Genomic DNA, 17259 nt, shown 5'->3' on the forward strand with positions numbered 1-17259 from the left:
TAGTCATCTGCTGACAAATGAAAAGGAGGAACTGAAAGTTTCTAAAAGACAACAAATATTAAGACAGAGGTCTCTGCAATGGTATTTTAGCATCTTTATCCCCTACACCTATACCTGGGGCAAGACAAAGTTTTAGACATCTTACATCTGTTTAATATAATCAATATTGAAGGACCTGGGCCACCAATATCTGGTTCTCAGAAATAAACCAATCTGATTATTCACTCTGCTCTTAGGGCTTGTGAACCCCCTTGGTTGGAATGGTCCATGTTGACTCTGATATCTTAAATTTAGGCTTTTAAGTTTTTTAGTAAGTTAGCTTCTCTTTGACTTAAATCATGTCTTTTGACTTCATATTTTACTTAGTGTTCTGAGGTATGTTTCTAGTGCTCTTTAAAATGTGGGTTGCAAGTATTTAGTGAATCATGAAATCATTTAATGGGTCAGGACTATATATATATATATACACACATAGATATATCTATAAGATGTGTCAGGAATATATATATATATATATATATATATCTTTATATATATGGACTATAATGAAATAGAGTAAATTTCATATAGAAAGGTCATTATTGTTTTGTTATATTTTTGTCTAAACTTTATATATGTCCATATATATATATATATATATTTTTTTTTTTTTTTTTTGTGGTACATGGGCCTCTCACTGCTGTGACCTCTCCCGTTGCAGAGCACAGGGTCCGGACGCGCAGGCCCAGCGGCCATGGCCCACGGGCCCAGCCGCTCCGCAGCATGCGGGATCCTCCCGGACCGGGGCACGAACCCGCGTCCCCTGCATCGGCAGGCGAACTCTCAACCACTGCGCCACCAGGGAAGCCCTATATATGTCCATATTTAATGAATCTCAATGTAAAATGTATTTATCACTGTGGTCTCGTACACTAAAACTTGACAAGCACTATTCTAAAACTTTCCTGCTTAGCTAGACTTTCAGTTTGGGCTGTTCTGGTTCACACTTCAGCATGATGGATCAAGAGAAGGAGTCAGTGCAGAGGGAGAGGAGAGGTAAGGAGATGAATGGCAGCATTTCGATAAATACAGGTGCAAGTGTCATTAACAACAGTGAACCAATTTATTTTTAGTACAAGTGTATCTTCCAGAACTAAGGTATGCTAAAAGAGTAAAAGGTATAAAACTTTCCTACTTATTCAAACTTACAACACTCACTTCATGGAATTCATATCCTTCATTTGCATGGAGTATAAACTCTGCACTTATACTGAGTAGAACCTGAGTGTTATTAATAATACATAAATATTAAGTGCATTATATTAACCTCACAGAATTTGCATTCTTCATTTCAATGTTACCTAACATTATAAGTAATTTAAAGGTATGATTTTTGTAAATTTGATTTATTTTATTTAAAATGTCCTTCAGATAGGCATTGAATAAATACTCTGATGGACAAAGATGTACCTTTTTATTTTCTAATTTTAATAAATATTTAGGATTTAGGATTTCTGACTTTCTTAACTAATAATAATTGAAAAGCATGACAGATAAATTGTATTTTCTGCATTAGTAACAGTGCTTCTAAAAGCTAAAACTCTTAGGAATAAAATCACTAGGCATAGAAACAGAGATGCAGTGAATTCCATGATTACAGAAGAATCAGCTTCTTTATAACCTTTTGACTAGCATTAAATAACTAATTTAGTCTACTGGCTTTCTATGCATTAAATGAAAATGGGAGATTCAAGAAGGGAAAAAAGGCATTAGTGATAATTAAACCCTTATAAATACCAAATGTATTCAAACTAACATAGCCATTAATTAGGAAGATAGACCAGTAGGTCTAAAGTTTAATGTACGTAAGTGCTATTTAAAATGAAGTTTTCTTGGGTGATGTCCATGTCAGTGTGATTCACATGGGGTTCAGAAATCAAAGTGGCGCTTGGAAAATGATTCAAGAATTCCTGGAATAGAGAGATTCAAGTGCAGATCTCTTGGGCTTGAAAATAAATGCTTATTAACACTAGAGTAAACAGACCTACACCATGTAAGAAGCAGAAAGGAGAAAGTCTGTCAGAAATTAAGGAATAACTTTTTGCAACATTTTAGGTTAAAATTTGACATCATGAAGAGAAGAAGGAAACTTGAGACCCTGAACAAAATTTCATTATTCTCTTGGAAACCAGTATAAACTATATCGATAAATATTTATTTCTAATTTAAAGTCCAAAAAGTAATTACTTTTTCTTACTAAATACCAAGAAAAAATTACCCTAAACACCTTTTAAAATGCAAATTTTCATAACTAGGATATTATATCTCATAGTTAATACGTATTATAATAGTAAAAATATCTCTTACCTGATTAATTAAAAAATCCTGTGGACGTTTCCAGGAATAAATTTTCAGTGATGGTGGTAATTCAATCTTTCCTTCAGGGTCTTCAAAAAAATGCTGTATAAAAAACATATTAAGTATTTTCTCCATATAGTTTTATTAAAACAAAAACAACTCTATCTAATAAAAATGAATACGTGCATTGATCTGATCAATAAATAAGCATTTTTAGAGTAATTTGTGTGTTTGTTCTCAGAGCGAGTTCATGCAGTACTTGGAGAATACTGAAGTTAACAATACTGTATTTAATTAATGAAACCTTGATTATGAGTAGCAGTTTGATTGCAGAGGAAGCAATCCAAACAAGCATGAGTGGCTTGGGAATGTGAATTAGGTATGGTGGGGAAACAATTTTGGATGGGCCAGATATGGCCACATTTTCCACTGAAAATGTTTTTTTTTAATCTGAGCAGAGAAGATTGAAAAGTATTTACTTATTTTTCAGTTAGAATCATAAAAAAGATGATATGTAAATGAAATCTGTACCTTTGATCTGACTTTCATTTATTGTTTTAATTAAACTTGTTATTTTGAGATAATCATGATTCATAAGCCATTGCATGAAATAATACAGAGAGTTCCTATGGTCTCTACCCAATTTCTTCAGCAGTACCGTCTTGCAAAACTATAGAACACAACCAGGATATTGACACTGACACAGCCAAGATATACAGAACATTTCCATCAGCACAAGGATCCTTCTTATGCCCTTTTATAGCCACACCCACCTTCCAACTCCCCAGTCTGTGCTTAATCCCTACCACTTGGCAATCGCTAGTCTTGACGTTTATAATTTTGCCATTTCAGTAATGTTATATGAATGGAACCCACCATATAGTCTATAACCCTTTGGATTGGCTTTATTTCTCGCTCTGCCTAATTCCCTGGAGATTCAATCCATTCAAGTTGTTGCATGTGTCAATAGTTTGTTGTTTATTGCTGAGTAATACTTCATGCTATGGATATTTGTTTGTTTACCACCTGCCCATCGAATTCCATCTGGGCTGTTTCCAGTTTGAGGCTATTACTAATAAAGCTGCTATGAACATTTGTGTACAGGTTACTGGTTTTTGTGTGAATGTGAATTTCCATTTTTCTGGGATAAATGCTCAAGAATGCAATTAATTCTTTAATTTCTGAGCCCCAACTATGGGTCAATTAGTGAGTTCTGGAGAAAGAATGATATCCATATGCAAGCAGTCTGGCAAGTCAGAGAGACTTCAGGTAGCTGCTATGTAAAAATTCTCATAGCTCATAAAATGGTAGGGGATGGGGGGATCTTTACAAGAAATGACATGACAATTTCTAGGATTACAAACAAAATGCTAAAGGAACATAAACTATCTGTATGGGAAAAAGAAACAATCAAATTTCACCTCAGTTAATAGGCACAGGGGAAAATATACTGTTTTGTGATTTTCATCATAATTATATGTTTACCCTAATGCTGGTGTGGCTTGAGAAATAGGTTATATGTTTAGGGCATTGTCTGAGCGTTAAACGTAATAAGTGTCTATGTATATCTGGAGAATGTGGTTTATTGTCAAATTTAAGATACTGGAATAATTCAAATGACGATAAAGGCACCCTAACATCTAGTCAAAATGATAGAAGAATGAGTCCTTAAAAGACAAACTGATGTTTTTTCAGGAGCTGTACTAGACTTCTGGGTTTCTCTCACATTGCTTTTTTCCTTGCAAATATTAATTTAGTAATTTTAAAGTCCCCTATCTGACAATTCCAAAAGAGTCTCCTTTGGATCTGTTTCTATTATCTGATTTTTCCTCTTGATTTTTAGTCACTGGTTCTGTTTCTCTTCATGTCTGGTAAATTTTGATTGTATGATATATGCTGGATATAAAAATTTATACACGTTCTGAATGATGATGCCTTCATCCAGAGAGGAGGATTTTATTGCCTTTTGACAGGCAGAGCACAAGATGAATTTGACCTAATCAACACTGGGTCTTAGGATTTGGCAGGACTTACTCAATGTGGAATTCTGTAGCCATGTTGAGGCACCAACTAAAAGTCTGGAGTGTTTAGCAAGGTCCCTTCACTTGGTGTGCATTGAATCTCATTCTCTACCTATCATCTTGAAATCTTTTCTCAATTATTAAGCTTCCAGGCTGCTGCTTTTTACTCATTTGCTCAGCAGCAAAAGCTTCACACTCACAGCTTAGGAGGCAGACAAATGTCTCAAAATAAAATTGTATGCAAAATTTACAGATCACTTCTCTGTAGTTACCTCTGAGATTTGGGTTCAAGTTCTGGCTGCTTTCGCAGTCCCAGACAATATCCTCCTTCCCTTCAGCCCAGAAAAACTGACATAAACCCCAGGCCACTACTCTGTGCTTGCTTTCTAATTTCCATGCCTTGAATTAATAAATGTCTTTGAGGAAAAAAAATAGTGGGGCTCATCCCATTGTGATTCCCTTTTCTCCAGGATTTGAGCCCCTCTTATTGTTAATGCTAATCTTTCCATGTCATTTTGCTTTAGGTATATTTCTTACATCCACCTTACAGTACTTTATCGTATACATCTTAATTTGGTTCACCCATCATATCCTTTTCTTGCTGAGGAAGTGAGACATAATGCTGGACTTATTGGGGAGGGTTGGGCATCTGAGGCTGATTTCCTGATCACTAGCCTCACATCTAAAGAAGTGGCCTTTGTAAAATTCCAAGGATAACTGCCATGGTTACATGCTTAAGGCAATTTATCCTGGTAAAATATGGATGCTGCAAATCATGGCTCAGAGCTAATGTGCCACCATATCATAGAAATGCAGTCACAGTGCTTGGAGGGTCCATGACTCACTCCAGTGGGGAAACTATTGCTTCCTGAGCCACGAATGCTGAGGTTGTGGAACAGAACCGGGGGTGGAAAGCAAGGTTCTATCCCAGATGGCATCACTCTGCACCGTCGTAACAACCAGGACTTGAGCTGTGCTCTCCTACCTTGTGAAAGCTGTGGTGGCAGAATGGGGTGTTAGTTAAGGTTCTGAAGTGTCACCCCCTATTGGAATAGCCCCTGTTCACAGCAGGAGTAGGGCTAGTGCTTCCCAAATCATGCAGTTTTATACAGCAGCCAGCAATAGTCCTATATGTTGACCCCAAATGAAATGGACGTCAACTGTCCATTTGACCAGCACACTTATTACTGCTCCAGTCTCAATGGTTTTCCTCCAATAAATGTTCTTCCAACAGACTTGCCCTTGTTTCAATAACATTAAGTTCAAGAATTTGATACCTGACCTTCCAGAGATCTGTAAGAATTTTTCATAGTCATCTAATAAAGATATGTTTGTATTCTAAGGTCCTTAAAATGTTGTTTTATATGCTATTTCTTATTTCAAAGTTTTCAGGTACTTCTGCTTTTCCCTTCCCTGTTGATCCTTCACAATTTGGAGTGACTCATCTCTGGATCTTTTCCAGAGCTCAGCTGCTCAACTGAGGATCTACACAATCTATCTTGCTGATGAAAATTCACAGACAATCCCCATAAGATCTGAATTTCTATAAAATATGTAGAATATGACCATTTTATTTTGAACCCAGAGAGTTCAAAAGTCCTTTGCATCTAAAAGTTCATAATCACCTTAGGCATGGTACAAAGAATGCATTCCCTCACATATTGTTATTTGAAATTGTTCAAATAGTAACAGTGTCAGCAATTAGTTATAATTATTGAGCATCTTTTGTAAACAAATTACTGATATGAATCATGCAGTCGGTGACTGCATTTTGTGAACAAAATGTAAATGCTAATAAGTACCATTTCAGAGTGCTTTATGCAAATAAAAACACTAGAGTTCAACCTAGCCATTATGGTAATTTTGTTTGTGTTTTGAAAATTGTATTGCGTTTTCTTTTTTAATATCTTTTTTGAAGTATAATTACTTTACAATGGTGTGTTAGTTTCTGCTGTATAACAGAGTGAATCAGCTATATGTATACATATATCCCCATATCCCCTCCCTCTGCGTGTATTGTGTTTTAAAAGTACTTTTGTTGAATGAATTACTGCACCAAATAAATGGGTCATATTTAAAATGCAACCTAGACCGGTACCTTCTATAAAGAAGTTTTTAGAAGAAAGACATTTTTAAGTAAGCAAAAGAACCTAAAATAATATAACTGGAAAATGTAGGAACCCCATTCTCAGCTCCAATCTCAGGGACACAACATGTTTAAAAGCTACAGGTAAATGAAGAGTAACCTAGATTTTTACCCAAGTATCTTGGGGAGCAGATATTAAGAAGGATTCAATTCTTATAGTAACATCTCTTAAAGATTTATCTTGCCTGTAATCTCCAAATAACAGCTCACAGTTTTGTGGGGGGGCTCTCATTTTCTAAACCACCATCTCTAAATGTCTGGTTCCCAATTCTGTTCAAAATCCACTTGCTAGCCTGTTCTATCAGTTTTCCCTTTCTTTCATTATGACTCTTTGGTCATTTCTCTCCTCCCATTTACTCAAATGTGATTCACCAAAGCTCAGGACTAAGGCTTGGAAAGACAAGGTAGGATGGGGGGAGGCATGGCGGACAAAGACAAAATTCATCTTTTGAGTGGAGGCTGTGGAGAAGAGGGAGCACGTGCACACGTTAACAAATCCTATTCCATTATACGATTAAACACCAAAATGAAATCTAGTTATAGTCAAGTCTACTTACAAGTACAGGGCCTTTCCCTGTTTTGTCCTTTTCTTTTGCACCTTTGCCTGCATCCCACTTTTCAGCATTTATGTCTGCCTCGCTCCATTCTGGCCAGATTGGAAACTTCCCCTTCTTCTGTTCACTGGGTTGCACATTACTGCCAAAAGGGAACTGACTAGAGACAGAGCGGGGAGGTGGTTTTCATTCAGATCTCTGAGGTAAAATACTGGATTAATTTCATGATGTAAATTTAATTATCTGGTTAGCAATCATGTTAAACATATTTTTCAATACAGTGGATGGACACCTTCCACATGTTAAGGTTCTAAGGACAGAAATACCCCAGAGATTATTCTGTAAGCAAATTTTGAGCATTAGCCCCTACTTATTAAGGCAGGACATTCATCATAAACACAGAAGATGCCACGAAGGGGAATATTTATATACAAACCATACGCAACGAAAATCCTTTACATGTATAATAGTGATTGCTTTTTGAAGATCAGTGAAAATATAATTTGGATGTTCCCAAATATAAAAGTGCTATATGATCATCATGTTAAAAGAAAATTAAAAAATACAAGTCAGATAAATAAGAAAGGCATACTCACCTCATTCTAGAAACCACACTGTTAAAAATTATCCATCCTCTCAGATCACTGTACAAGGATATACATCTTTCCTCAAAAATGACATCATTCATCATATTCTCTTTTACAGATTGCTTTTTTCCACTTATCAGTACATTGATAGTTGATAGTTCCCATGCCAATAAGTGTTTAAATACTAATTGAATGATTGCATAATCTTCCATTGTATGATATATTGTCTTTCATTTAACTAAGTTTCTATATTTGGAAATTTAGGGTTTTGATTTTAAAAATTTTTCACAATTATAAACAAGACTGTGACGGCTATCCTTGTTGCCAAATCTTTGCATACATTATTATTTCCTTAGGATAGATTTTAATAAGGAGACTTACTGAATCAAAATATATGCAGGTTTAAAGTCTGTGATATATTGAGTAATTTTCTGCAGAAAAGCTGGACTTATTTTATACTCTCACTGTGAGTATATTGGTGTTTTCCTATCTCTAAACCTCTTTTGCTTTTTCTACATTTTTATGAATTGTAAAATCTAAAAAAGGCATCTTCTTAATTATTCAAGTTTTTAGCTACTTGTGAGGCTGGAGGCCTGCTCTAGACCCCGGGATAAGCAGTGAACAAACCAGACTAAAATCTCTACCCTTATTGAGTTCATACTCTAGCAGTGGAGACACAAAATAAACAGCATAAATTGAGTAAAATAAATGGTATATTATAAAGTGAAAAATGCTAAAGGGAAATATAAAAGAGGAAAGGGGACCTGAAGAGTTAAGTTGCACAATTTTTAATACAGTAGTTAATGGAAAGTGTCTATAATAGGGTTCTATTTAAGTAAATAGTGAAAGAAAATAAAGGATCAAGCTATGTGGATACATGTGGGAAGAATGTTCCACAAACAAGGAAAAGTATTCCAGATGCAAAGAGCATCCTAACTTATTTGAAGAATAATAATGAGATCAGTGAGGCTGAAGAGGGGGTTAAAAAGAGATGATTTCAGAGAGGTAGCAGGAGGGGCAAAGATAATAAAGGTGATCTAAAAAAGGGAAGCACATGGGTCTTTAGTCTGAGTAAGACAGGAAACCAAAGGAGGGTTTTGAGCAGGGATATAACATGACATAACTGAAATTTTATAATCACTTTTGTTGCTATGGTCAGAAAAGACAAGGGCGACAACTTAGAAGGCATTGAAACAATAGGTGAGAGCTGGCGGTGGTTTGGACCAGGTTGGTAACAGTAGAGGAGGCAAGAAATAGTCCCTTGTGTATATTTTAAAGGCAGAACAAGTAGATATTGAGTTGATATTGCCTGAAAGACAGAAGATTATGGCATGGGACAAAACTGAGGTAGGCAATAAAGCAACATTTCACTTTTGAATGAGTTGTGTTTTAGATGTTTATCATACATTCATGGAGATATTAAATAGGTAGTTAGATATAGAATTCTGACGTTTGGAAGAAAGAAATAGACTAAAAGTGAAAATTTGAGAGTCATTAGCATTTCAATGATATCTAAACTCTTAAGATTTGGTGAAATCACCAAGAAAATGATCATACATAAAGAAGAGGCAGTCCCACGGGTGCTATTCAAAATGCCTAACAACTGGCAAGGAATGAGCATTGACTGGTCTAAATAGATGCTGTCCATGATCCTGGATCAGGGTCTTCAAAGCCACCAGCTCCACCAGACATTTATTCTTTACTTTAAGTAGTAGGGTCAGGGATGTAAGGTCCTCAGGGTGGGTCAGGGACCCAGGGCAAGAATCAGAAAAGACTGGGGATCAGGGTTATCGGTGAGGTTATTGTTAAGGCTACTCACGAATCAATATAAAAACATTTCAATATTCTATTAATCAGTACAGCTACATATCTGCCCTAGTACTCCATATTAAAAGAGAAGAAAAAACCCAAAAAACTGAGAAAAGCAGTCAATGAGTGTGGTAGATAGAATAATGGTCCCTCAAATATGTCCATATGTCCATATCCTTATCCCCAGAACCAGTGCATATGTTACCTTCCATGGTAAAAGAGAGTTTGTAGATATCTTTAAGTTAAGTACCTTGAGGTGGGGAGATTATCCCAGATTATCTGGGTGGGTTCAGTGGAATCATAAGGGTCTTCAAAACTGGAAGGAGACAGAAGATGTCTGAGGGAGATGTGACTCCTGAAGACTAGACAGAAAAATGCAAAACTTCTGATTTTGAAGACAGAGGAAGGAGACCACAAGCTGAGGAAGGTGGGCAGCTTCAAGAGGCTGGAAAGGGCAAAGAAATGGATTCTCTCCTTGAACCTCCAGAAAGGAATGCAGCCCTGCTGACACTTGTTAGCTCAGTGAGACCCATTTTGGATTTCTGACCTCCAGAATTGCAAAATAATACACTTGTACTGTTTTAAATAACTGAGTTTGTGGTGTTTTCTTACAGCAGCAACAAGAAACAGTGAGGTAGGAAAAACACAGTAGAGGGTGACGCCCTGGAAGCCAAGTAAAGCGAGTTTTTAAAAAATGAGAGAATGAGCAACAGATCCAAATGCTCCTAACAGATCAAACAAGATGAATTATTAACAAATAAATATTGAACTTAGCAACAAGAAGGTTAAGGTCTCTGCAAATTTCATCTTCTAAGGTCAAGTTTGGGAGGGACTTTCCTGAACACCCTACCTAATATAGCAACCCTCACCTCTGTGCATCTTTTCATCTTTAATAGCACTTGACAATTCTCTCACTAATCATTTATGTGCTTATTGTATGTTTCCAAACATAGGGTTTGTAAGTTCTCCAGTGGCAGGAACACTGGGTTTTTCTTCACTCCCTCTATCTCCACCAACTAGAACAGTGCCTGGACAACATGGGCAATCTATATATTTCTCTGTCATCTACCTATTTACATGAAATAGAAGAATATATGTCTTTATATTTCTACAATTTCTAATTAGAACTGTTTCAAATTTTTATATTTAGGTAGAGATTGACCAGATGTTCACCAGTCCTGTTTTCCATTTCCTATGTTTCCCATACTCCTTTGCAGGTTGGCTGGTATTTTGTGATGGTGGTTTGGAAAATAGCATGTGGGGAGTGTGTTGTATCCCACCTTTATGCTCCTAAAACATTTCCTGAGATACTTCTTACTCTCTTCCTGCTTGATGTATGGCTCAGTCCTTATGAGAAGACTTTAGAAAATGGTAACACCACAAGATGGAAGGTGCCAAGCATCCTTATGTAGCACATGCAAAGGCACCACTAAACTCCTGATCACACTCTGGTATGAATGAGAAATATCTTTTGTTGTGTAAGGTCACTGAGATTTGGGGATCGTTTGATACTGAAGCTAGCATTGAGTACTTCCTATTTGCTACTTTGTTATTGCAGCTAGCATTGATTACTAACATTGACTCACATAGAGTGTAATTCTTTTCTTAGGGTTTGGATTTCTTCCTTTATATCTTTAATTATTATAAACATATACATGGTAAATTACATAAAGATCATTTGTCTATTATCAAATTTGTGACACCTGATTCTCTTGTTTGTTGTAACTTCTGCCTATCTTTTCTATATTCTTGTGTTTTAGGACACATTTATAATGAGCTTATCCTTATTAGGATAAGGGTTTTCTTTCCCTCCAATCCCCTTCCTCCAAGACAAGCCTGTGTTGAAAGAATGTTCTTTGCATGCAGTATTGAGTTTTCTTCTTTCACAGACCCCAAATGAATAAGCCATCCAGAAACTTACAGGTACTTTAAAATCAGACCTCAAACTAATGTAAGTCTCAGTCCCAGGGTTTCCATTTCTCAAGGGAAAAAATCTTTTTTTTTCAGCCAGACACCAGCCAGAGAAATGCTAGCTTTCTTATCAATCTCTCTGTGCTTGGGTGGAGTTTTCTCATTCACCTTTTTACCAAGAATTAAACTCGTGAAAAGCCATGCCTTTATCTAATGTGGGAGCAATCCCTTTACTCATTTGGGCTCAAGATCTTGCCTTATATGTGATAAAACAAGAGTCCACTTTCATCAACTGATAAGGCAATGCAGCAGCTTCACCTCAGAGCCATGCCATTCTGACTTTCAGTTCCATCCTTATTTCTGGATCCTGAACATTTTTATTTCTTTATGTAGGTGTTTCTAGGTATTATTGTTATTTTTAAAAATTGTGATCCACCATCTTGCTGGAAAAGAAAGTCTGATAATATATACATCGTAAAGGGGTGGTCCTAAGTAACATGTAAGAGAAGGAAGACTAGAACAGTTTTCAGGGAAAAAGGGCAATTTTTCATAGTATTAATTTTAAAAATCAAGGCATAACTTAGTGTATTATAGTACCTCTGTTTTATTGAGTGTCAGTATAACCTTACAGATAAAAAGAAATTAGTGATTTTGTATCCATCAAAACCATGATAAAATTACCTCATTCAGGAAGCTCAAAAATCTTAAAGGCTGTTTTGTAAAAGGAAGATTTAATTTCTTAAAAAATAAGGGCTCTGTTGAGACTGTTTTGCTTTCCTCTTCATTCTGTCAAGTGTAAGTATATTCTGACTCCCTCAAACTGTTAAGCCTTATTACTAATTGGTCTACTTTCCTTGTAACATGTCAAATTTGTTTCCATCTATACTGAAGATCACTTAAAAAGAATCTCATTAGAGGTATCTTACACCAGCTCAGTAGCTCCCCTATTGTGCTACACACACAGTACAAGCAAGAGTCAAATACAGTCCAATGTCAAATATACTGTAAACTTCAAATGACCATGTACAACTGCTGCTTTTGAAGCTCTCAGCACAGTATCTCTTTGAATTTCATTGCCAGAATGTACCTACTGTTCTAGCATAGTCAGGATCCTTTAAAATATTCACATCACATTATTCCTGATTTCATCAATTCTGAAAACAAGATAATCTTTCAACACAAAGGTAACCCAGGACTTTGGAAGATTTAGGAACTGGTAATATTGGGAAATAAATGCTGAACATTTAGAAAATTCAAACATGCAAAGAAATCAAACCAGCCCCTGAAAAAAATCAGGAGTATACAGAGTTACTCTATTTGTATAGCAATATACCCAAGTACTAGTAAATGATTTAATTCATTAAAATTACAAGTTGTATAAAAGATTTTGAAGGTAAGTATATTCTCTGCTATATGGCTAAATGCTCTCTTCCACATAGTAGGTCTATGCTATTGAGATAAGTGAAGTGTCACTGATGCATTTAGGAGAGGCTAGCAATTTATAAACAAAACATATTTGTGGAAAGTTATTTCAAAAAAATTTAATAAAATCAGTGAGGAATGTTGAAAATATAAAATATATATATTCCAAATGCCAAATTATATTCCAGAGGAAACCGATGTTTAGAGGGAAGAAAAATTCTAGAAAGCCAGGCAAGGGGCTGATTTCCAGAGTAGAAATATAAAATATAAAGGTACTCCAGGGGAAAAGAGAGGAAGCGTAAAAGAAGCAAATTTATAACAGCGGGCAAAGTCAAACAGAATAGTCTGACGTGAAAATGATGCATAATGTAAGCAACACATACACAGGTGTTAAAATAATTATATATATACACTTTTCATTACTAAAACGAATTGATCATGATTGGAAGCCATTGAAAAATGTAAGTGGGTGGTTACCAAAGGCAGGAGGAGAGGGCTGGGCAAAATGGGTGACAATGGTCAAAAGGTACCAACTTCCAGTTAAAAAATAAATGTCACGAGGATGTAAAATACAGCATAGTGACTGTAGTTAATAATACACTTGTATCTTTGAAAGTTGTTAAAAGAGTAAAGTCGCTAAAATTCACATCACAAAGAAAAAAATGTGCAACTACATATGGTGACAGATGTTAACTAGACTTATTGTGGTGATCGTTCAAAACATATACAAATATCAAATCATAATGTTATATTCCTGAAACAATATGTCAATTATATCTCAGTTTAAAAAAGTCAATGGACTAAACCTGTAGTGGTGGATTGGGGGCTGGAATAGTGTAACCCACAAGCCGGTACTGGGAATTGGAATTGAGCAAGCTTAAAAGTCTATTTTGGAAAAGAAGCTGAATTCACCCTGCAAATGTCAGGAGACCAGAAATAGGCTTTGTGAGTGAGCAAGTGGCTAGAGTATTCATGAACTCCTAGCACTGAACTAAGGCTGGAATAACTCCCCTTATAGTTTATGGTGTCAGAGGCAATATGCCACTTTCCTATGATTCCATGAGGAAATCGGCTCGCCAAATGGGAAAAAATGGGGATGGGGGTGGCCCTCTACCACCATGGATGTGGTATCAGGGATAGCACTTCCTGCATGGGAGAAAAGCCTCCAACCTCCCCATGTTAAGACTTGAGTGGAAGCAGGGGTGATATAAAAATGCACCCACCAATCAGAAAGGACTTTGCTCTTGTATTGGAACAGAGTGCTAGATGCCTGAGCTGGTTTTTAACCATTTAGTAACTGAATTGTGGATAGGTCCTGGGGTTCTCAAAAAGGAGTCAGAGTTCAATGGGAGAGAAATATTCTTCAGGGAGTTCGGAAAAGCAGCTACTTGCCAACTGATAGGAAGTATTTCAATAATGTAACAACTATCCTGTCCTTTTTACTAGAGCATCCCTACTGGATGTCAGAACAGGTAGGGAGGGAATCATCCTAAAAGCCATCCAAACCTCATGGCAGAAAACAGCATGCATGAGTTTAAAATATGAACTAAAGAACTAACATTACAAAGCAAAAAAAGAAACTTAAAACTGAAAGGACAGTCAGTAAATATAGCAAAAGAAAGAAATCACACCCAAGGAAAGAGAAATAATGTAGCAAACTTAAAAGGTGTTTAAAATGAGTATATTTAGAATTACCAAAAAGATAAAGGAATAAAATTTCTTCTTTGCAATGAGAACAGGAAGATGTCAAACAAGAAAACAAAAAAAATAAGACCAATATAAAAAAGAGACATTGGAAAATTTTAGTAATGGAAACTTCAAATGTTGAAAGAGTAGACTGAATAAACCTGAAGAGGACTAATGATTTAGAAGGTAGAATTTTAAAAAGCAAATGTTCTCATAGATAAAGAGTTAGAAAATATGAAATACCCAAGTAGATAGATTGAAAAACACTAATGTATGCCTAATAGAAGTCTCAGAAGGATGAAATGGTTAAAATGGTGGTGGTGGTGGGGGGGTGTTTAGGAGAAATATTTGATGATACAACTGCTGAAAATGTTCAGAATTGACGAGACACGACTTCAGATTGGAAAAAGCACATCGACCAATAACAAAACACAAATGGGAGGTCAGGGGGTAGAATTCTGCATCTAGATAGATCAACTGAAATTACAGACCAATGTTGAAGATTAAAATCTAAAGAACTGACAAGCTACCTAAAAATAAAAACCAATCAAATTGACAGCAGACACTAGAAAGCAGTGAAGTGATGTCTTCAGAGCTGAGGTAAAATAACTGTCAATCTTGGAATTAAGACCCAATTAAACTCTTATTCAAAAGTGAGGTAGAAACATTTATTTTAAATTAAATAAAAACATTTTGAAAATGTGAGTTTACCATAACAGGCTCTTGCCCCCTGCCAAAAAAAAAAAATTAATGAAGGATTTATCTCAGGAAAATAGAAATGAACCCAGAATGAAAGTGTGGAATACAAGCTGCAATGGTAAATAAATGAGTCAATATAACATTTTGGTAAAATTCTAAAAAGTATTTCCTGTAAACAAATAATAACAATAACTTTGTGCTTTTGAAGGTATACAAAATAAAAGATATGGGAAAGAGAGGGAATTCTGATAGACTCTAGCGTGCCTGTTTTTTTCTTTAGGAATAATATTAACTGTAGACTTTGTAGGAAAATGTTTAAAGATTAGTGTATTTTTAAAAATTAAGGATTGTCTTAGTCAGTTTGGGCTGCTATAACATCATACCATAGAATGGGTGGTTTATAAACAGTAGAAGTTTGTATTTCACAGTTCTGGAGCCTAGTAGTCTGACATCAGGTTGCCAGCATGGTCAGGTTCTGATGAGAGCTTTCTTGTGTTTTACAGATGGCTGACTTCCCATTGTGCCCTCACATGGAGGAAAGAGAGATAGGTAGCTCTCTGGCCTCTTCTTATAAGGGCACTAATCCCATTTATGAGGGCTTCACATTACTTCCCAAATGTGAGTAATTCACATTACTCATTACTCTCCAAAGCCCCACCTCCAAATACGATCACATTGGGATAAGGGTTTCAACATATGAATTTTGGGGAATGCAGACATTCAGTCCATTGCAAAGATATTCCAATAAATAAAATATAAAACTTCCAAACTGAGAGAGAAGAGAAGAGTAGACCTGACATTAAGGAACAACACATTATGATTTGGGTACAAGGGAAATTGGGAATGCAGAATTTTAAGAAGTAGGGTCAAATCAACCAATATGACTGGAGACTAAAACATTTTAGAAAAACACTGTTTCAGAATGAGAAAGGAATCTCACTCAACACACAGTTCACTTATTTTTAACTCACATTTATTGAACACCTGCTCTATGACAAGCACTGTGCTAGATGATGGGGTTAGATACGTAAATATATATCTATACTCTTGAGCTTGTTTTGGAATGCAAACAGATAAACAGAAAATTTCAATATAATGTGGTATGTGCAGGGATGGAAGTATTCACAGGTGGTGGAGGGGGAATTGTGCCCAATATGAGGCAATTAGGAGAAACTTCCTGCAGTAGATAGCATCTGAGCTGTCTTGAAGGATAACTACAAATGTTCCATATTGAAAAAGGAGAAAGAACATCACTGTGAAAGAACAGCATACAAGACAGTCAGAGGTAAGAAACAGCAGAGTGGGTGCAGAGAATTATGAGCTCTTCAAGTACTGGGTGAGCATGTAGTATAAAGCGAGCGGAAATTAGGCTGGAGAGAAACACAAGATAGGCAGGCAGTTCCCACTAAGGGTCTTGTTGAGGGGTTTGAACCTTGTTTTGTAGTTATTGCTGACTTTGCTCATTATACTAAGAACACATATTTTGTTTTTAGATAAAATATTATTTTTATCTAAATAACATTTATCTAATGTTATTTATGTTTTTAAATAAACATACTATTTAACATTTACTCTTAACAGACAACTGGTTTCACATAGGAAGTTTGAGGAATACTGAAGTTGAAATACAACTCAAAAGTGAGCACAATATAATGATTATGAAAATTTTATTTAAGGTAATCTTCGTAAGATCTGGAAGTTGCATTCTTTTCATTAAAGCTTTTGTATCATGATGTCTCTACTACATCAAAAACCAATTAAAAATATAATATATACTGGCAATTATATCTAATTTGGAATTTTATTTTTAAGGAAAGGATTCTATCCATACTTGCAATATATTATTTGTGGTTATATATCTATAAATACTGCTTTAAAATTTTTCACCTTAATAGTTAGAAATAAAATGGAGAACTTAATAACCTGAGACATACCATGTCCACTTCAGTTGGAGTAACAAGGACTGGATTGATCGTCCCAACTAAGATAACTAAAAACCTGAGCAAAACACATGAAACTGGCTTTCAAGACACAGTCATAAAATGATGAAGGACAGTGATTACCAACATATAGGAAACAAATGAGGT

The 17259-nt window shown here is 35.7% G+C and overlaps 1 protein-coding gene and 1 long non-coding RNA gene across 6 annotated transcripts in view; both read right to left on the minus strand.

The window, feature by feature from the left end:
• ADGB (androglobin) overlaps positions 1-2387 on the minus strand; it is a 134475-nt gene extending 132088 nt beyond the window's left edge. For all 4 annotated transcript variants that reach the window (XM_033405334.2, XM_033405325.2, XM_033405343.2 and 1 more), the window contains exon 1: positions 2347-2387. The gene's annotated coding sequence lies outside the window, so the exon portion shown is untranslated. The remainder of the gene's footprint in view (positions 1-2346) is intronic.
• Positions 2388-7088: 4701 nt separating this feature from the next.
• The window catches only part of LOC117196522 (uncharacterized), a 56202-nt gene continuing 46031 nt past the window's right edge, over positions 7089-17259 (minus strand). For both annotated transcript variants that reach the window (XR_007470556.1, XR_004476752.2), the window contains exon 3: positions 7089-7218. This is a non-coding gene — a long non-coding RNA (uncharacterized LOC117196522). The remainder of the gene's footprint in view (positions 7219-17259) is intronic.

Source organism: Orcinus orca, chromosome 12, assembly GCF_937001465.1.
Source record: "Orcinus orca chromosome 12, mOrcOrc1.1, whole genome shotgun sequence".
Lineage (NCBI taxonomy): Eukaryota > Metazoa > Chordata > Mammalia > Artiodactyla > Delphinidae > Orcinus > Orcinus orca.